Source organism: Pleurodeles waltl, chromosome 3_1 (genome assembly GCF_031143425.1).
Source record: "Pleurodeles waltl isolate 20211129_DDA chromosome 3_1, aPleWal1.hap1.20221129, whole genome shotgun sequence".
NCBI lineage: Eukaryota > Metazoa > Chordata > Amphibia > Caudata > Salamandridae > Pleurodeles > Pleurodeles waltl.
Genome location: NC_090440.1, coordinates 414,839,733 through 414,862,417, shown reverse-complemented (window position 1 = coordinate 414,862,417; position 22,685 = coordinate 414,839,733). Strand labels below are relative to the sequence as shown.

At 44.6% G+C, this 22,685-nt stretch overlaps 1 long non-coding RNA gene across 1 annotated transcript; it reads right to left on the bottom strand.

Moving 5' to 3' along the window:
• Nucleotides 1-215: 215 nt before the first annotated feature.
• Nucleotides 216-22,102, bottom strand: LOC138283207 (uncharacterized). Its single transcript, XR_011201128.1, has 3 exons — nt 21,766-22,102; nt 8,456-8,688; nt 216-1,819 (listed from the first exon to the last, which is right to left on the bottom strand). It is a non-coding gene; the product is annotated as an uncharacterized lncRNA (long non-coding RNA).
• Nucleotides 22,103-22,685: the final 583 nt, after the last annotated feature.

The following is a 22,685-nucleotide window of genomic DNA, read 5'->3' as shown; positions in this document are numbered from 1 at the left end:
AGACATCCTCTCCTATGCCTACAACACGCAACTCATTCTCTTTCTCATGGTCAAGGCGCCTAGTACCTGGATCAAGTTCAATGGCTTCATGGCTGATATTGCCCATTGGATAAAGACCAACTGTCTAAAGCTGAACATGGATGTTGCTCTAATGTGAATTTACCTTAAAAAAACTAAAAGACATGACGTTTGGTAAAACAGGAACAGTTTGTTTAATTAAACAATATGGCCGGGAGAACAGTTACAGAGACAGGGTTTGAGGGCTGTCTCAAAGTACAATTGATCTGTTCTGTGTTTTATACATTTCTCTGGGCACCATAAAAACATTTCTCATTCCTTTTTAGGTGAAGAATCTTAGCAATTGTCTTGTAGTCGTACCTAGGGTCCCTGATAACAAATGCAGGTGGGCCTCGACCTTGTGTGGACACGAGGGCCAGTGGATAACATGTCCGGTATGAGGGACAAGTGATCGCGGCGTGTAACTGTGCATGCTGTTTTGTGATTGGCTGAGTGTTCCTAACTTCATGTGGCATCTGACTTTATGGTGTTTTGGGAATGCGTGCACCCCTTTGGCCATGTGTGCTTTATTGGGGCCAGTTGCCTGGGACCATTGTGGTGTCACTGCACCTAACTGTGGGATTGATCTGAGTTTCCCGTTCGCACGTTCTGTGACCTGTCACTCAGTTATCTCAGGCTTAAGTCTCAGAGCCTACCTGACCACGTATTTCTGAGTCAGGGTTGATGGAGAATTCATGACCGGTGAATCTGATAGTAGAGATGCAATTTTGTTTGTACATGTGAACGTATCATGGTGCACATCGACTTTCCCAATACTTACATTCCCCCCTCTAGTTGAATTTCCCCCTCTAGTTGAATTTTCAGTTACACTATCAAACCTATACTTCATGTCAGTCACATTATTATGGGCGTGTTGTTCTTCAGTCTTGACTATTACCGCTTCCCTAGTTACTTGCATTCTGCCCAGTTTGAGCACTGTGTTTTTACAGCAGGAAACCCCCTAATTGCAGGAAACCACACAAAAACAATAATAGCACAAAAATAGGCAGCAATGATGTGCACAGACCGGAGACCGGTCAGCCACCAGGGGAGCTAGGAGAACCAGTTTGTGAACCACTCCTGCTCAGGGGCACCTCATGCCTGTCTTTTTGTAAACACCGCAATTCTTGAATTGCAAGAGTCAGAGTCCCAGTGCCCATGTCATTGCCTGGGAAAAACATGCAGCAGGAGGCAACAATCTTGGTACAAACCGCTCTTTCCATTGCGGTCATTAAGTCCAACATATATTGATGTTGCATTACCATGAGGCGGATGGCTCTCAGTTCTTCCTTGATCACATTAAGGCCAAACTCAGTGCTGTTCGTCATTTTGAGCATTTTCCACCTGGTTATTTGTAACCAGTGGTTGTTCGCTTTCGTCTGCATGATGAAGAATGGTATGGACCCTCCTGCTTATATTTGTACATCAGAGAACTGTCTGAATTCTTCTGGAATGTCCTTGTACTGAGCCCAGCCAAAATAATCAGCAGCTCTTTTTTCTCAAGGCTGATGCAACAGAGTCGTCTTCTTCTTTAGCAGGTGTTGTTAGAACTCTAACAGATCTTCTCCGAATGACCAAGGTCGGGGTGTGTCTGGTGATGAGTAAGCAGAGACCACACCATCCGGGGACAAGATGAGTATAGGCAAACTCGCTGCATTGCCACTAGGTATCCATCAGCGTGGTGGTGCTCCATTGCATGTCCGGATTGTGCAGGATTGTGCTACAGTTTTCATTTGTTCCCAGCAGAATTGTTCCTTTCTCTCTGAAACACAAGAAATACATTATGAGTTTTCATACAGTTAGGGTTGCTCATTCCCTTCTATCCACGTATATCTATCCACCTTATTAACCCAGATTTCCTGACATGGGATATCTATGCTGGTATCCAACCCTCCCCTACGAGACTCATTTCCCTTCGTATCATTGAAGTGGATGGCCCTACACTGGAACTCCATGTTTGAGTTCCATTTGTCATAAAAGAAGACAGCCACAGATGCACTGAGGAACACAGAGGGAACATAGATGGAAGCGGGAGTGGATGTGTTTGTGAATTGGTTTGGTGGTTTTGCTACCTCTAAGAATCTCTTTTCTGGAAAGTCTTGAGGCCAAACAGTATCCTCTCCTGTGGTGCCCCTCCTGCGCATCATATCTAGCTCTGTTTGAATATTGCTAGGTTCGGTGAAAAGGTGCAGTGAAGTGGGACAGGTCGTGCATCAGGTCAGATTCACTACTACCTTATGGGGCTCTACTCTGTTGGGTTGTAATTTGGCCCTAATCCTACATAGGTATAGGCAGAGAAGGCATTTTGCTATTTCAGGGGCTACCTCTTGGGACAAGTAAAGCTTGTCTGTCCCTATTGCATGCAGTATCAGCGAACAGACGTAACATGACCCGGCTGATGTCTTGGAACCCATGGCGGTCATGTACTGATAACACATGTTGTGTAAGAGGGTGCTGTGTAGCATATATGGAATGCTAGTGTTGGGTGCTGTGTAATTATAGGTGACATGACAGAGGTCCTTACGCAAGCTCTGTGACAATATCTGGGTGGGCTCCATTTGACTATGCAGTTCTTTGGCAATGAATGCATGCAGCAGCAGCCATAGGAAACAGAGGGTATACACATATGCAACAATACATAACTTATAGAGCATTGCAGGTCTTGACATGAATCCAGGGGAGATGTCTTTAGTCCTCTGGTGATGGAGGTTTCTTAGTTTCGAAAAATTTCACGGTGCAGTTCGTAGTTCTTGTTCTTGTTGGGATAATTGATGTGGCCACTGAAAAAGTGATGGTCCACTGTAAAGGTGCTGCACTTGGAGACACGATTGCTGACCCGTTGGAGAAGAGCTAGGTTTGGTTTGTTATTTTAGAAGACATTGCATCCTTGCACGCGCTGTCAGCAATTATTTCCTACTGGTTCCTGTGCTTTTTTTTTAGGGCGTGTGTTTCTTCCACACTTCATTCATGCAATTTTAGTGAGGCACGGAGGATGGCCCCACTCGGCATATCTATTTTGAAAAAGTGGGTTATTGTTCATGGACACATTAATTTTTATTGGTTGTTGGGCCTCTCCCCTCTCCCTGACTGACTGGGGGTACGGCAGTAAAAAATTTTTTACAGGGTGATCTTGTGAGCATGTGGGCAACCAGTTATTAGGTTGCGCTCTGTGGGCATCACCGGCCCTCCAGTATCCTATCCCTCCTAGTGTGTGCATGGGGGTGTCATCAGTGCTGGTGGTGTCCTTCAACCTACATGTGTACGGGGCGATGTATGAAGGGGAGGTGTGTCGCTATTGAACGTTGTTTGCGATCACAACGTGCCCTGAGCTCACATGTATACACCTCTAGTCCTGGTGTGTGACGTGCAACGTGACCCTCCCTATTGGTGCCAGGTGTTTTGACTACGCCCTTTTTCTAGAGGCTTCTTTTGGGCTAGCTTTGGGCTTTTGTTATTGGTCTTTGGGCGCTTCCCTAAATCTTTTCATGATCTGTTATCTTCAACTGTTGTGAACCGGAGAGGGTCACAGAGTTGTTCCATGGCCCCATGTGCCTCTGATATTGCGGTGTCCGAGATTGAGATTATTGCTTTCTCCAGACAGTGGGTGTAAAGTTTGTGTGTTGGCTGATTGCTAGGCCTGATACGGGGTGAGCATATCTCTGCGGTGTATTCTGCTCAGAACTGTTATGGATCTCTGCTGACTCCTTTTGCCCGGCACCCCCCTCTCCCTCTGACCACATCTTTCCCAGGATATTTGGACATGCAGCTCCCAGCTGTAGCCAAGAACTTCTAACTAGTGACATGTTTCTTTCATTATTTTAGAAGGGCATGATTTAGCAAGCAGGCTTAGGTTACTTGGAAAACTTTGATAGAAAGGAGGAGGCAAAATGTCACTACATGGAGAGTCCAGTGCAAAGCTAAGAACTCCTGGAAATGTGCCCAAATTATGGTAATGGACTGGGACGGCTTGTTAGCATCATGACTCTACATCACGAGTTGCTTCGCAATCTGTCGGATTTCTTGCATGCTCTGTGGAGGTAATCAGGTCTTCACTATCCCAAGCGTACGAGAAACCTGGCTCCCAACACAGAGCACAGCTTAGCTTTGGAACTAAAAAGAGGGCCTCCATTTGTCTGGCGGCTGTTTAGCTTTCTAGGGGTGCTGTTGGGACCATACACCATAAAGCATATTGGTCCCAGGGCTGGTGCCCGAGAATGGGACTTTATGACCTGGTGATCGGAACTCGCCCCACTTGACTTATGGGTGCGGGGTCCTAGGTGCCTGCCTTTAAGCACTGGTCGGGGAGCCACCCTGTTCCCCTCATCAGACTGCTCTACCCCTGGGGTGTGGCCAGCCAACCCCGCCCTGGGGGATCAGCAGCAGAGTGGGGCCTAGGCCCCAGCAGGCACCCCGAATGGCTGACTCTAGTGAGAATACCCGATCGACAAAACACGTACAGCAGTCCTGAACTTCCCGAACTCAATAAAGGCTTGAATCCCTAATGCTGCCTTGATGGTCCTTCTTTTGAGTTTTGGTACAGTGCATTTTGAGGTGTGCATGACATGGATACTTTGCATTCAGAGTTTTAACTTTACTGAACATCTGGGTCCTGCGCTTGTGTGAAGGCATTGCTGCCCTAACAGTTACCCCTCCCTGCCGTGGTTGCTGTCCTAGTGTGGCTGGGTTCCCTGTCTGTGGTTGCTGTTGCCATATGTTTGTCCAACGACCTGACCCCTGTTGCGGTGGGGTGGCAGTGGACTGACTTCCCTGTGGAGTGTAAGGTCCATTCAGGTTTCCCTGGGCTTGGTTTTGGAGATTTTGCAGGGACTGGCACAGGCTCATCGACCTCTGTTCATGCTATGTCTTTAGCTGTCATCTGTTGGTCATGTGGCCCATTCGGTTGCAATAGTGACATTCTCTAAGGTCTGGTTGTTGCCAAACTCCCTGGTTTCTGCCGTAATAGCTAGGTTGAAACCCTCTCCCATTTTGTGGTGGAGCTCTCTTTAGAACTGGTGCCATTTGCATGCTTATGGCCAACGTGGCACCCTCGAGGGTGGTCTTTTTCAATTTGTGTTGGACAAACTTAGCAGTGTCTCTCTGGTCTTGCTCCTGTCTTTTCCTGTCCTTTTCTTGTTTCTTTTTGTGATAGTGTAATATGTGAGCTTGTATCTCCCACCAGGGGCCCCACTACGCTGTCCAATCTGCTTTGTATTTTGGGGGCAGCCCCTTTTTGAGAATATTGTAAAAGAATAAGACCTGGGACGCCTTATCGGTCCATGAATGTCCTGTCTCTTGTCCAGATCATTCCTTCATCCTATCCATAAAATCAAGTATGGTCTCCCCAAGGTTTCATAGTTTCTGACATTAGCCCTCCTATATCTGGGTAGTCAGGGAAAATTTCCTTTAGGGCTGTCCATATTTGGTACCTGTACACATTGAATGTGGCCCCATCATGCTCAGTGTTTGTCAGCATGATTGCTGGGATGCAAGTGCAGGTGAACACTGTGTTAGTCTGCTCTCCGATAAGACTACTTTACAGACCTTTGACATCACCTATCACTAGGTTTATTCCTGCAGTGCTCTTATCAAAACATGAGATCTATTTCCCCACCCCATCCAACCATGGTGGCAATTTGGTTCTTAGCCTTTCTTTATCCATCTGAGCCCATAACATAGAGATGGTCCCTGATGTGCCCTTCTGCAGTATGGGCATATTTTGGCTTTCGGTAGCTCCACTGGTTTCTCCTTAACATAGCATTCCCATCTTCTTGGACAATCCTGCATGTAGAGGAAGTTCCACTTGGGATCTCCCTGTCTGTGCCGGGGCAGTCTTCCACAACAGACATGTCCTGTGGTTTGAAGGATCCCTCAGTCCAGCAGGCTAGCAGGTGACAAAATGGCTGTGCAAAAATCTTACCTTCCTCTTGGGCCACTATCTCTCTTGGGGTTAGTTTGTCTGTCCTTCGCATTTGGGAGGAGCAGCAGATGTCTTTGTTGCTGCTCTCCTCGTGTGCACGCAAAGGTGCCAACTTGGTTCTCCTGTGTCTAAGTTGGGTTTGCACCAGGCTACCTTGGTCTCTTATTTCCTGGTCAACCCCTCTCCTTCGTTGACAATCTGTTGAGTCTCGGATCCCAGCCAAAAGCCTCCCTTCTAGTTCTGGCTTGGACTCTTCTCCGAATGGTGCTCTGTCCCTACCCCCGCCGCTCTCCTCAGGTGCAGGGCACACCACTCTGCTTTCTTGTTGTGCTTCCAGGATGCGAGTTCTCCCTCTCCCTGCTTAGTTCATTCCTTTCCTGTAAACGCCACCTAGGTTGCTTACTTCGTTCTGAGCTGTGTGCTGTTCTTTTTGGTCCGGACATGCCCTCAAACTCGCTTTCTGTTGTCTCTTTGGCTGCCCTTGTCATCGGATCCCGTGGGACTGGGACCCCTTTCCTCACACCCACTAGTTGTGTCACTGTCTAGAACCTTTATGAATCTCCCTGTCACTGTTCACTGGAACCAGTGGGAGTGCATGCTCTCCGTGCCACTGGGGTTCAATGGGCTGAACACGATGGATTGGGTGTGGAACTTTGGGGAGCGATAGCGCTGGACTGTGGAGCTAGGATTGCCAGGCCCTGCTGGCCTGTTAGACTGTCATGGCTGGACCTAACCATTTGTTGTTTGGTAGGGGTCCCTCCGTCTCCCTCAACCAGTAGATTGGTGTAACCTAATGCAGGGATAGTAGGCTTCAGGAAGAACACCTCCATTCCTGCATATGGCGTAGGAGGTGCGGACACATTGCTTGATGACTATTGGTTAGGTTTATCCTTCTGGATCTCCTCAAAATGGCCCATACTTCTAATAGTGCTTCTCTGCTCTTCTTCTTTTGCCCTACATATTTTGTCTGTATGTGAGTCCTCATGTTTTTGATTATGTTAGTGTCAAGGTTCCCTCCTTTGGTCAGGGAAACACGTGTCCCTTAGTGTTGTATGTCATTTGTGGCAAAACTTGTCACGTTTTTTAGCCTGTGTGGGAACCTGGTTTGCATGTGTGTTAGCGACGACTCCATGATAAGTTCTGCCGTTTTTAGAGGACAGATACACCTCTAGCTTTTATGGGTTTAGGGAACCTTAAGTTCTACTTTGGTCATGGGGAAATAGGGATTGCTAGTTCTAACTACTTTTCTATTAACTCAGCGTTATTTACAGATGCATCAATATGAACATTTCACAAAAACAAATAGCAATGCATATGAAGGGTCACAACCTAGAAAAAAGTACAATTGTTAATTCAACGATCATGAAATTAGGCATCAAACAGCAAACTTTACATTGGTATTAAATAGTGATTGTGACGCCTTCATGTAGCACATTCAGTCATCGACAAAACACAATATTCAAGACAAAATACAGTTGCATTCATTTACCAGCACCACATCAAAGATACATACATTTTCAACTAGAATAAAGAAAAACTGACAGAGAAAAACATGTTGACTTTGTCAATAATACATTAGACCGCTCCTAGTGCATGCTATACTGTGACCCGGGGAAGCTCTGAGCGGTACACGGGACTAAGTGAGCCTGATAGTCTGTTAATATTGGCTCTGGGACAAAGATAATAAATTATGTGGAGAAAAGGGATAACTTGACAACCATAGGCTCTTCTTGGCCAAACACAAGCTACACCCAATTTCCCAGATCCAAATCTTTTTTCCTACTGTCCAAATCAAACCCTATATCACACCCAGGGATCATGTGTACCATCTGTGTAACACCTAACAGTCCAAGCGAACAACACCTCTCACTTCGTTTGGATGCCAACAGTGTTAAGAAACCAGTAGCACTGAGAAAACCCTTTTAGATTAAAAAAATAAGATTGAGGTGTCGGCCCTATATCACACCCAGGGCCCACGTGTACCATCTGTGTTACACCCAGTGGTCCAAGTGGTGAGGCCTCAACCCTGTGTCACACCCATGGGAAAAGCACACCATCTATGTCACGCCCAGTAGTCCAAGCGAGCGACACCATTCACTTATTGAGTTCCCAGCCATATAACAGACCCAGGGCCCAAGCATACCATCTGTGTCACGCCCAGTGTTCCAAGCAACAAACACCTCTTATTTATTGAGGTGCCGGCCCTATATCACACCCAGGGCCCAAGAGTACCATCTGTGTCATGCCCAGCAGTCTAAACGACAAATAACATTCACCTTTCCTAGCGTGCTTTTGGAATAAAAAGGTGACCTCTGCGGGAACGCCTGTGAAACTGCCCTGTGACTACTCAGTTCGGACACATAACATAGGCAACATGCCAGATTTCTGTCAGTGGCAGGGCACTCAGGTTAAATAATTACGCTTCTTCCTAGTTTGCCATATGCCAAATGCTGGGACTAAAGCTCTGATGTAGTCTCTTACCCACTTATGGTGGTTTCAGGGTGGACTTCTGCCCCGTGATGGCGGTTTCAGGATGGACCTCCACCCCATGGAGTCAGCAGAACATCCAATCAATGGTGGCGTCTGCTCACCTTCCTTGTAGCACAAATGTGAATCCATCCGGGCAGGGTCCCCTTCCTCCGCCTGCAGTCGGCTCCGAGGTACCAATCAGCTCCTTGCTGGCTCACCAAAATGTTGCTCTAATGTGAATTTACCTTGAAAAAACAAAAGACAGAAGGTGTTTGGCAAAACAGGAACAGTTTGTTTAATTAAACGTTACAGCTGGGAGAACAGTTACAGAAAAGGGTTCCGAGGAATGTCTCAAAGTACGATTTATCTGCACTGTGTTTTATACATTTCTCTGGGAACCATAAAACCATTTTGGCATTCCTTTTAAGGTGAAGAATGTGAGCAGTTGTCTTGGAGTTGTAAATAAGGTCCCTGATCACAAATGCAGATGGGCCTCAACTTTGCATGGACATAGTGAGGGCCAGTGGGTAACGTGTCCAGATGTCCAGCATGGGGGGCGCGTGATTGTGGCGTGTTACTGTGTATGCTGTGCTCTGATTGCCCGAGTGTTCCTATCTTCATGTGGCATCAACTTTATGGTGTTTTGGGAATGCACACACCCCTCCAGCCATGTGTGCTTAATTTGGGCCAGTCTCCTGGGACCATTGTGGTGCCACTGCACATATCTGTGGGATTGATCTGAGTTTCCTGTTCGTGCGGTTGTCTGCGGTTGTCTGCCGGCTACGTGTTGCTCCACCTGTGACCTGTCAATGGGTAACCTCAGGCCTAGGTCTCCCAGCCTGCCTGACCACACACTTCTGAGTCGGGGTTGATGGAGAGTTCATGACGGGTGAATTCAATAATAGTGATGCGATTTTGTTTTTACATGTGAACTTATCATGGTGTACATTGACATCGACTTTTCCAATATTGACTCGGACAAGACCGAAATTGTAATTTTCAGGAAGAGAACATCACTGTGGGACTTCACATACTGGTCAACAGAGCTAGCACCAGCACCCACCCCCATCACCCATGCTAAGAACTTTTGAATCACTGTGGGCAGGCAACTCAACATGATCGCCAAAGTCAATGCCATCAGTGCCTCATGCGTCCATATCCTGAACAATGCTGAGGAAGACATTTAAATGGCTCCCGATCAGCACCAGCACCTGCAAAACTGGCATGCATGCTCTGGTAACAATCAGCTGCACTACAAAAACTCACCAGAAGGCTGCAACCCATTCAGAACTCAGCAGACAGAATCACTCTCAACCTCCCATGCCACACTTACATCACACCACACTTGAAGGAGCTCCACTGGCTCACCATTCACAAATTAGTACAAATTAGCACATTTGAAACTCCTCACTGACACTTTTAAGGCATTACATAATACTGGCCCAGCATACCTCCACAATTGCATCTGCTTTCACAAACCATCTGCACACTCCCGATCGCCCGGACTCCGTGACCTTGCACAAATCCCACACATATGGAAAACGAGATTCAGCAGTCAAGCCGTCTCCTACATTGTTCCTTAAGCATGGAAAGACCATCCACAACTCACAAGAGCCTCCTCCTCACGCATTGAGTTCCGCAAGAAGCTGAAGATCTGTCTTTTCAAGTAGTGACACTAGACCTTAGGTATGTCTAGACTCCCGCTCAGCACCAGGATACCCTCCCGGGTGAAATGGGTTCCACAAATCTGCATTACATAAGTCTTTGTTGGACCCACATGAGGACAGTAGTGGTGGAAGGAATTCTGAGGACCTGAGTTTCAGCCTCTACTAGCGGCATAGACAATTTGTTAATACACCCTCCTAATGCACAAAACAAACAAAACATAATCTTGTTGCCTAGTAGGAGAACTCTTGATCAAAGAAATGTCTGCCCATAATTTAGGATTTTCTGAACAGAGTAGTTAAGGAGAATCTGACCTATCTCATAACTAATGCAGCAACCGCAACAGCACACTCCCTGCTCATACACATAGTACACAATAGTAAATCTCAGACAGAACCTTGCACACACATCTAACACAGCAAACATACACAAGTATCAAGGTGCCCTTTCATAAGAGCATGCAGTGAACCATAATATAAGAGCACATTAAAAAGTACTTTTAACCTAGGTACAGCACAATCCAAGTATGCCGTTTATCTGCTAATATGGCATACAACAACATTCGTAGCACTAATTATCTTACACACATGCTTCTTCTAAGCAATTGGGATGTGTAGTGCCCTAAAGGTGTATAAAATGTTTAATGGTTTTCTACAGACATCCCCAGCAAACTTCAAGAACACACACACACACACACATGTGAACATGTCTCTCTCTCTCTCTCTCTCTCTCTCTCTCTCTCTATATATATATATATATATATATATATATATACACTACTACTCATTAAAGATGAGGCATTGACTTAGCATGGGAAAATATGTATTCAAAATACTAAAAGTAAACCTTCATAAGCAGAGTCATCCTCGTGTCTGCAATGGAAACCTTTGCGTCATTTTAAAAGTCCATTTCCCTGGCCATCAGACTACTAAATGCACTACTATGCCATTCCTATGGCACATTGTCCCCTGTAACAATGTCCTACTGAAGGTACAGTTTGGGTCTCATCCAAGATGATGGCACATCATAATGTGGGGGCATTGTTGGAACAAGTAATCTGTTTCCCTTTCAAGCATAGTTAGTGCAGATTGGGTCTACTTACAGAGTATGCCAATACAAATTCAGCCTTCTAGTTTATAATGGTGGTGGTGAATCTATACAGTATCATAATTGTATTTCCAAGCTTGTTTAATCGTCTACATATCAGCAATTTAAACGCATCAGTGTCTGTCGTCCTGGGCCGATCACAAGGATCTGCAAGATAGTGATACTATGTAAGATGAATAAATACAAAAACAGTGGTTCCTAATGGACTCATTTATCACCAGTTTTGTTCAATTGCTGCATAGTACATTTAGTGTTCAGTGCATTACTGGCCTTAGCAAAAAATCCAGCAATTGTACAAACTGGTGTTAAACTAGTTCTTTAAGAGCCACTGTTGTTGCATTTGCTATAATTGCCCAAGGTTCTTTGGTTATGTGTTTGGAGTCCCTTGTTATTCTCATACTAGTGCTGTAAGAAGAGCACATGAAGTAAGAAGAGCACTAATCTCATACAATTAAACTATTCATCCAAACTTGTGATACTGGTGCTGGTAATTGTGTGAATCGTAGCTTGTTATTGTAGAAGTTCAGTTACATGCTTCCTTCTTAAGCTACTCACTTCCTGAAATGTAATTCTCTTATACAGTCTCAAGAAAAAGTGTAACTCAGACCACATTCACAAGGCTAATTTAAACTATGCCTGCATAATTAACAAGTTTTCCCAACACATGTCTTAGTAGGATCTGAGTAGTTGTGAACGGGTTGGAATTCCAAGAGACTTAACTATAAAAGTGTGATGGTAGGGGTGAAGGTCATACAATACAAAATTTGTGGTATTCACAAAAGTTTGGAAATGCACTTCCAACAGTTTTGGGAAAACGTAGGGCCTGATTTAGATGTCGGTGGAAGGGCTACTCCATCACAAATGTGACGGATATCCTGTATGCCGTATTACGATCCCCATAGGATAGAATGGGATCGTAAAACAGGGACTGCACATCGGTCACGCTCGTGACAGAGTATTCGCCTCCACAGACTTCTAAATCAGGCACTTAGCATATACTTTAACTATCATTTATTGTGTATAAAGCCGGTGTGGTTTGACAGTCGATACAAAATTCACTACATATATGTGTATAAAAGAGTGGAGCATTGGGAAACATAGAACAAAAGGAAATGTACACTTTTTAATTTCCAGATCATAGCCAAACATAGTGTCTGCAATTCATACTGTGCACATTTGTACGATTACAGAACTTGGCATGAGGGCTTTTATATGCATTACAAAGCTTTCATTCTAAGTGTATTCAATGTGTATGGTATATATCTGTAAATTCGGTGCCAATAGAAATGCTTTTGGATTAGTAAAAAGTTGTCCTTTACTTTGATATGCATTTGTAATTTACTTATTACTTAAGTCACAACTTTTTCTCAGTCACCTTAGGAATGCACACTTTGTTTGTGAGAATCACGCTTTGTCTGTTTGTGTAAAGGCAGATTTTTAGAGTCTGTAGCGCGCTGCCATGATGAGTTTTAGGGTATTTATTCGATGTGTGGGGTCACCCTGGGGTTTGAGAAATGTAGGATTTGCCAAGTTGTAGTGCATAACAGGAGAGGCTGTTAATCCTTCACTGCAATTTACGATTCGGTGAATAGCAATCAAAACTATATTTGAATTGGCTATGCCTGCAATGGCACTCTTGAAACTAATACATACTTAAAAGACTGCCTTTAACCAATTGAACCATGCTTCACAGCAATAGAGGCCTGTAAGCGGGGTCTGTGTAATTGGCATGGTATAAGATGCTGATAGGGAAAGAAATAAAGAACTTGGTGTTGGTAGACAGAAGGCTGTTTGTGTCACCCTGTTTCCATCGTAAGAGACGACACATAGGCGCACATGCAGGAGTGCTAGCAGTCACTCACGACTATGACTTTTTAATATGAATCCCTTGCTCCTCTGTAACCCAGTCTTGCGGAAGACAGGATTAAGGAATGACAATATACTTCCTCTGCTCACACCATTTATCGGTTGATGTAAAATGTACGGTTAGCTGCTCTGTAGTTGACTAGCGAGGGCCATCTTCCTTATCTTTGGATTATTTTATGGACTGCACAAGTGAATGTTCTTAGGGATTCCCTTATCGCATATACATCGCTAATTCATTATATGGAAGCTATCAATTGCTCCCACTTGAAAGTGTGGTTAATGTAAATCCCAGCCAGAAGAATGCTGTGGTGAGATCATGCACTGATCTGGAGGTGTAGCCACGACATAACAATAGTTGAAGGACTAAGATATCAGAGGAGTGGGAGGCCTATGTGGGGTGAGTTGTGACTGACTATGCATTATCTCTACTTCTGCTCAGCAACAGGCATCTGCCATTAAGTAGCAACCCTGTCATATTAGGAAAATGATTGCTGACAGCCATATTTCCCTGCATCAACCAATTTTATTCCACTCAGTTGTGGATTCAGTATGAACAGACCACTGATATTTATGACCTTCATAACCGGCGATGTCATACTGCTGAAGTACTTAAAATTTGTCACTGAGAATGACGACGCAACCTGGGGTGCATTGCTTCCTTGGGGGATAAAACCTGTCATAGGTTTCCATACCTGGTCTTTAAGATTATCTCGATATGAGGGTTTCAGGACTCAACTTAGCACTGTTAAGCACCGCGAGGAAAACCAGCGTAAGACATGTGGAGGCATGGAGTAGAGTACTGTCACTATGCTGGAAACCAGTAGAAGACTCCTTCACGTCACACTTTGGTCCTGCCTCCTACTATACACTCTCCTGGTCCTTCCTTTACGTCTTTTCAATCTTGTCAACTAGAGGTGGCATAAAACCCTACACAAATATTCAGAATAATACAACACAGGGTAGTCTTTGAGCCGATCAGGCATGATGCTAAACTGCAAATTACTTCCTACTGAGCTCTTTGGCTCACTATAATGTCTTTCCCTTGGATTCTCCTCTCGGAAGGCTTCTAGTCTCAGAATGAATGTCATATACCACCATCCAGGTGAAAACAGCTCATTTGTTAAGGAATGCATGAATTTTATTTCGGCACAACTAATAACGTTTGAGACTCTTCTCTTCCTCAGTAAATAATTTACACTAAGGTGAAGAAAACAATAAATCTGGTAATCTGTTCTCCTCTTTTCTCTGAGACAGTGTGCCCTTTCAGTACTGTTATAAGCAACACACTCTAATGGAGTCATTCTTGACCTCATTATCTTCAAGGATATGCTTCTGAATGCCAAGGACCTCATCTCTTTAAGGTTACCTTTTATCCACCAGACGTTTTCAGGCCAATTCAAAACAGAAAAGTCAAGGTTCCATGACACCAGGAACATTGACATCAGCTCCCTCGCTAAAAAGGTCAAAAACTATCTTTAGCACCCCTGGCTCCCAGCAAGACAATAGTACTGCAACAGGTGAATACCATAAATGCATGAAAAACCAGATTAATTAATCTACTCTACCAAACAGCAAGAGCAAAACACCTAAACCTTTGCCTCCCTGTTTCTCAAAGTTACTATACACCTAAAGCAAGCTCTTGAGACATTTTGAAGAAAAACTGGAGATAAGCACACTCTCTATCTAATCTAGTTAGCCTTGGGCCTGCCAGAAGAAACTGCAGACAGAACATTTTCAGAGCTAAATCTGACCACATCAAATCTCTGCCTGACATCCCCAAAAAGTGTTAAAAACTTCTCTTCAACATCATTAAACAATCCAACAGCACGTCTTCAACTAGCATGGTCTACACACCACCATCAAAATGTGAAGATTTTGTAAACTTCTCTGTTGCAAAAGTAGACTTTATGGAACTTTTACTTCTGCCAAGACCTGGCAATCCTTATGATTGTGTACTGAACCGAAAGGCCCAATGGACTTGATCGCATTTTGATGCAGTCTCCGAGCAGAGATACTTGAAATCATAACTAAGATCAAAATTTCGATCCACCTTTCTGACGCACTGCCTTTAAATGACCAAGCTGCTGCTACCATACTGGACATCCCTGGTTAATTCCTTATTGGAGCAAGGTGTTTTCCCCAGCTGGTTAAAAATTGGCCAGGTCTCCTCCATTCTAAAGGAGCCCACATCTGACTCCTATGACCTGAACAACCTCCGCCCAATATCGACACTTCAATTTTTTAGAGAAGGTGTTGGAAAGCTGTGTAGTTTCATAGCCATCCCTTCATACACAGGTAAATTACCTTCTCAATGTCTTCCACTCTAGTTCCAGACAGGGCCACAGCACTGAAACCGATCTTCTGCAAATTGTGGATGATTGTCTCTGCTTCATCAATTCAGGTAACTCATTTCTACGTGTGATTTTGGACCTCTTGACTGACTCGAATACAGTCAAACTCTGCTGTGAAGAAAAATCGTGAAGCAACGAAATGGCATAGGTAGAGCACTTCTTAACTGGTTTGATTGCTAGTTGCCTAAGCATTCATGAAATGTTAAGATGGGAAGCTCTGTTTCGAACCAGGCTGACCTAAAGCAAAGAGTTCCTTAGGGCTCAATCCTATCCCCAACCTTGTTTAAGCTATATCTAGAGCCACTTGAAGAACTTCTGAGTGACGCTGGAATTCTCTACCACCAGTATGTCGATGATACCCAGATCTACCTGAAAATGTCTTGCCTAAATAATATCCTTCTACTCTCCAACTGTCTCAATGGGATTCCACAGTGGATGGCCAAGCACTGCTTAAAATTCAATGCAACAAAAACAAAACCTGAATTTCTTCTAATTTCACCAAAACAATCCAACCTACTTGCCTAAGAGTACCCCGGTTTCTTCCATCTTCTGAACTGAAAACAGGTAATCATGAAGAATGCTAAACCATTGGAAATTATCCTTGACAGTCACCTTAACCTTCAGAAGCAAATCTCGTCGAGGGCAAAGAGTCCCCTCCACCAACTTAGACAGCTGTGGAACATTAAGCAACTCATCACTCAACATGACCTAAAAACTGTAGACTAGGTGCTGGTACTCTCCAGATTAGACTATGGGAATTTTCTCCTTGCCATTCTCCCCAGAGTACATCAGGCGCCCCTGAGAACAGTGCTCTACATTGCTGCCCGGTTTGTGACATTTCACAAATAATCTGATCACATTTTTCCTATTCTTCACCCTTTTGTGGTTTCCCATTGAAGCAAGAGCCTATTTTAAGACAGCACATTGAACCTACAAACCCCTCCACAAAGCCATGTCATTCTACTGGGTTGGGAAACAGATAATGAATGGCCCTCAATGGGGATCAAGACATGCTGAAGTACTCCTACGGGAACACTCAGGCAAGAGCTCTTTTTGAAATAAGTATTCTCTATGAGTGCAAAAATGATCTGGAACTCCCTCCCACCAGCTTAGCATAACCTCAAGTTTTGCCATGTTTACCAAGCACTAGCAAAGCCAACAGGTCTCGCCTATGCAAGAGCTATTGGCTCTGCCAATGTTTTTTGACCACGTTGTACACTAGTGTAGCTGCTGTTCAGCATGAGTGTAGTGGAGTGGAGTATGGTACAGTGCAGTGGCAAACTTTGGAGGAGAGTGTCATAGAATGGATTGCAGTGGAGTAGAGTGAAGTACAGTAGAGTGGCATAGAGTGAAGGGGAATAGAGTGGAGCAGTGTAGATTGAAGAAGAGTGTCATGGATTAGAGTGGCATAGGGTGACGTACAATGAAGTGGAGTAGTGTGGGGTAGAGTACAGTGAAGTGGACAAGAGAGGAGTGGCATTGAGTGGAGTAAAGTAGCATAGAGTGAGTTGAGTAGAGTGGAGCAGCGTGTCATGGAGTGGCTTAGAGTGGAGAGTTCTAGAGTAGAGTAGCATAGCATAGAGTGGAGTAATGTGTAGTACAGTAAAGTGGAGTACCATAGGGTGGAGTAGCATGGCATAGGTTGGAGTGGCCTGGAGTGACATAGAGTGGAGTAGTATGACATAGAGTGGAGTAAAGTATTGCAGAGTGGGTAGCCATAGAGTGGAGTAGAGTGTCACAGAGTATGGTGGCGTAGAGTGGAGAGTCATAGTGTAAGGTACAGTGGAGTAGTGAAGCAGAGTAGAGTGGAGTGTTGTAGAGTGGAGTGCTTTAGAGTGGAGCAGAGTGTTGTAGAGTACAGTACAGTGATGTAGAGTGAAGTGTCATAGAGTGGAGTAGAATGGAATGGCGTAAAGTGGCGAAGAGGGAATTGCGTAGAGTGCAGTAAAAAGTGTTCTGGAGTTGAGCGGCATAGAATGTCGTAGAATTAAGTGACGTAAAAGCGTAGTACAGTGGAGTGAATTAGAGTGAAGTAGTGAAGTAGAGTGGAGAAGAGTGGAGTGGCATAGAATGGAGCAGACTGTTGTGGAGTGGAGTGCCCTAGAGTAGAGAGGAATGCCATAGAGTGGAGGGGCTAAGAGTGAAGGGGCGTGTAGGGGAGGGGTGTAGAGTGGAGTAAAGTGTCAAAGAGTAGAGTGGAGTGGAGTGGTATAGAGTGGAATGGTGTGGCACAGAGTAGAGTAGCATAGGATGGCATAGAGTGGAGAGCAGTCATAATGTGTAGTAGCTTGAGTGGCACAGAGTGGAGTAGAGTGGCCTAGAGTGAAGTGCCACAGACTGTTGTAGAGTGGATTGTATAGAGTGGAGTAGTGTGTCATAGAGTGGAGTACTGTGGAGTAGAGGTGAGTAGAGCAGTGTAAGAGTGGAATTGCATAGAGTGGAGGGACATAGAGTGGAGTGTCGTACAGTGGCTTAGTGTAGAGTGGAGTAAAGTGTTGTAGTGTGGAGGGAGTAGAGTGGAGTAGCATGAAGCAGAGTGCAGTAAAGTGTCATAGAGTGGAATGGTGTATGGTGGAGCAGCGTAGAGTGGAGTAAAGAGGCATGGAGTGTCATAGAGTGGAGTGGCGTAGAATGGGCTATCGTAGAGTAGAATGGAGTAGAGTGAAGTGTCATAGAGTACATGGCACAGAGTGTCATGAAGTGTCGTTTAGTGGAGTGTTGTAGAGTGGAGTGACATAGAGTGGAGTAAATTGACCTATAGTGAAGTGGCATAGAGTAGCATGGAGTGGAGTGGCATAGAGTGGCAAAGAGTGGTGTGGAAAGTCATAGAGTAGAGCAAGGGTCTCCAACCGGTCGATCACGAGCTACCAGTAGCTCTCCGACACCTTGTGAGTAGCTCATGCCAGGATCTCAAATTTGTAGCCCTTTATTGTCCTATTACGTTTTTAAGTGCTTTTTTAATACCCATTGTCCACCCTCACCCAAACCAGCTGCTCAGATTATCTTTACTAAGCTTATCTGTTGTGGGGAGGGCCAGAGATCATGATGTTCCTCCTCTCTGCACCACCTGCCTTTCTCAGCCTGGCACCGCACTTTTGATCCTGCAAGATGTGTGCCAGTGCGGAGCAGCAGGTGTGCGGGAGTGGAGCTGGAAAGTCTGGTAGCATGCAGGTAGCGCAACCAGTATTGAACTGCTATCAGTATCTCCGCCACCTGCCCTTTGCAGCCTGCCACCACTTATCTGAGCAACACGTGGAGCACATAGATCGGTAAGCCTTCTCCTGGCCTAATTAGTAGCATTGCATACTCATAGTAAGCCCGTGTCCTGGCCTAATAGCTGCATAGGTGAGGTGGCGCAGTTAGTAAGCAGAGTTTACTTCAGGGCATATGAAACGTTTTTTTTTTGTTTTTTTTAAATGGTGCGAATCCCTGTATTATTTTACTGATTACATTGAAATAAAGCAGCGTTTCAGACTTTAAAAAAAAAAAAAAAAAAGCAGCATCTATCTGAGCTAGCTGATGGAGCTAGGGTGAATTGGAATACGCATAATGTCCATTATATCAATTTTTACTTTGGTATAGGAAGTCAAGGATTCATATGATTTTTTAAATGGGGGGCGTGTATTGTAAAAAAGGTATTTCAACTCAATCCAACTTTGTGTCAAGCATCAAAGCATCCGATTATAGTTGAATTTATTCATACAGTGGGCCATGGCATTGTTGAATTTAAACCTGGAGTTCCAGAAAAATAGCTAAACAGATAATAAGTCAAACGTTAAAACTAGAACAGACCGGGTTTACGGTACAAAGATTGTATAGGCATCCAAATTCACATATTTTAAAATTAGGAATTGGGATAAAAGTAAACAATGTAGATCAGTGGTTCCCGACCTGTGGTCCTGGGACCCCTGGGGGTCTGGGAAGCCTCCTCAGGGGGTCCGCGTCTGCTCAGAAAATTAAATAATATTAACAGATTGGGTCCCCAGCTTTCAGTAAAGACTCAGTGGGGCGGTCCCTGGATTTCAATAGTGATTCAGTGGGGGTCCCCGGGTTACAGTAATGATAAAGTGGGGGTCCACAGAAGTCAAAAGGTTGGAAACCGCTGATGTAGATCTTCCAATATTAAGGAACACATTGGGACTATGAAGTCATTGAAGCTGCGCGTGGGGGGTCGCTCGGAAAAAATGCATGAGTTGCTTGTCCTTTAGTAGCTCACGACGATTTTCACTGATGAGAAGTAGCTCTCGCTGTGGAAAAGGTTGGAGACCCCCGGAGTAGAGTATTGTAGAGGGGAGTGTTGTGGGGGGGAGTGTTGAAGAGTGGAGTGGGATACAGTGGAGTGATGTGGAGTGCCATAGATTGAAGTTTCTTAAAATGGAGGGCTATACAGTGTAATAGAGTGGCATAGAGTGTAGTGGGTTAGAGTGGACTAAAGTGTTGCAGAGTAGGGTGGCTTAAAGTGTAGTATGCATGATATGCCATTACAGATAACACATTTTCAATTGAAATGACCATTACATTCACACATATAGATTTAGTGGTGAAACTATACAGCGCACAAACGATAATTTGTGGATATTACATTACCTAGTGTACTGATTTGTTTTGATCTTATTAACATATTTGTTTCCACCACATTTCAGAATGACTAAAAAGTGCTTCACTTTTTTGCTTTCCTAAGTATGATGTGTTCTGAAATATATGCACAGTTCATTTACAGACATTTACATTTTGTTGTGTGTTGGAAAGAACATTTTTACTTTCCCACCCGAGTATCCAGCCAGATTGTCACATAAACCCTTTCACTCTGAAGTCAGTGAAAGAAAAGTAAACACCAACCTCCCTCAGAAGACAGAGCCTTACGTTTGAACTCTGTCTTTAAATGCACATCAAATGTGACAAGAACAAAATTTAAAGGACTGTTTAGAGAAAGTGAGCACTCATGGAAGAGTACACAGAGCAAGCTAAACAGGCTATGCCCGAAAGGAGGGACAAAGGCATGCTGGACAGCCTAAAACAAATAAAGCCACCAAATAAAAAGAAAGCAAATGTGAGTTACAAACCACAAAGTTAATGGTAAGCAATGTGGGGAATGCATTTCCAGGGAAGCTATCAGAATGTCCCCAAGAAGTTTTTTCCAACCAGGTAGCTGTGATATCTGGTAGGCTTCGACCTAAAAAGAGTCAAAATCTTCCTATTTGAGAAACACTTTGGATGAAGCTATGTTTACTTTTCCACATCACTTTTTAGGCCTTGCCAACAATAATGCATTCACTGAATGCACTCTCGCTTGTGAGAAATATCGTATACAACGAGGGGCTTGCAACCTACCCATAGCTTAACGTTTGTTGGCTTCATTGTCACTCTTATTTGCTGGCTTCTAATTGACCAGCACGTGCTGGCTTCACTTCTTGTAGTGAAGGCTAGAGCATGGACCAAGTACTGATTGCCTCAGCTAGATTGCTGACCTTTCACAGTTTGCACTGTGATTGAGGCACCAATTTTATTTTTTCTCGCCGTCATTGTTGAACCTCTTGCTCTTGCCACGTGCACTTCGAATAAGCTCTTTTTCCTAAGGAATTGATGTTTAAACTTTATTGTGACAACAGATGTATTCTACTTTTATTGTGACAACAAGTGATATGTGCTTCCAACTGTATTTTCACTTGGACATGGGTGCAATTGCTTTCTTTATGTGGTAGGATTTTTTTGCCAAATGTCATTTTTTTTCTTTTTCACACCTGGGGAGATTAACTGATTTGCTCAGGCTAACTGGGGTGCTGTGCTGAGACCTATCCGGCATTGGCAAAGCAAATTGTTCTTGTCTTTGAGACTACTGGTCCTGACATTGCATTTTGTTTAGGTTGTACAGTTTGGGCATTGCAGACTTCTGAAATGATTTTTAGCCATACTAAACAGCAGCATGGCTAAACACATTTTAAATAAAGACTACATGCGAGGCATCGACGGCTAATAGATTTTTTTTTAAGTGCATTAGTCCTGGCTGCATCATAGTACTTGTTTAAATTAGTTTTAGCCACACTGCAAAGCATCTGCTACACAGCATGGCACCAAAACATTGCCAAAGCCAATAGTTCTTGGCTTTGCCAATGCTTGTTGGCTTATCGGGTCTATCCAGATACAATTTGACTGAACGTTCTCCCCGGATTCCAGTTGTTGGGTCTTTGTGTTTTCTTTGATGCTTATCTTTGATTTGTATGTTGACTGTTATCCATATTCTTCTTGTTTGCTTGTAAAGCTCCCTGATGCCCTTGGGTCAGGTTCGCGTTATATAAACCCACAAACAGGAATAAATAAATGTGCTTCACTCACAAGTAGCGGGTGTGGTGGTCCGGCTTCACTACTTTCTTCAACTCTCAGTTCAGTTACTGTGCCGTCTGAGGCCTGAAAGAACGTCACGGTTTCTCAGTCTCCGTTTCTCGTGCGGTTGCCTCGGCGCTGTCTTGTATAAAACTTGGGGCAGTCGCGTGAGGAAACTGCCCCCACCCCCAAAGAGCACGGAGGGGAAACCCCTCCGGACCCACTCAGACCAGGAGCTGGCTGAAGGGGCCCCCTGGAGCTCCGGGGCCCCATCGTACCGCGGGGCCCGCAGGGGCCTTTGTTACGCCCCTGGCTTGGGGTAAGGGGACGCCCTCGGGCCCCCTCTTTCTGTACCTACACACGCTTCAAGTCGCTGCTTCTCACATGCCGTAACTCGCCTCTTTTTTGCCCAGCCCACCTGTCACTTATCCCTTAAAATGTTTTCACTCGTGGGGGTAAACATATCTCCGTGGCGTGCCGCGCATCGCGCCAGAGCTTTGTCACAGCAGGCCCGAAAACAGCACCTTTGAATCGCTAAAAAAGCAAACATTTGGAAGGTAAAGACCTGTTGCCGATAATCCGGGGCATTTGAGTCACTCTGGGGAGGTGCGGGTTCACCTACAGGGCTGAGTAAGAAAACATGCACGTTTCTTTTGTTTGTCTAACTCTTTTGGGATTGAAAACATAGTCTCAAAAACAGCAGCCTTTCTAAAATCACTAGGACAAGGGAGGAATGAAACAAAGACGGCGAACCGCAGGGGCGCGCAGAGTCGATGAAAAGTATCTGCCAAGGGGAACAGCAACTGTTACAAGTCAGATACACTCTAAGATTCAGCTGCTACAGGAGAGCCGTAGCCAGGAAAAACAACCGAACCGGAAACGAACGGATTCAGGGGATCCGGATTTACCACTAAAACTTGTCTTCACTGAGA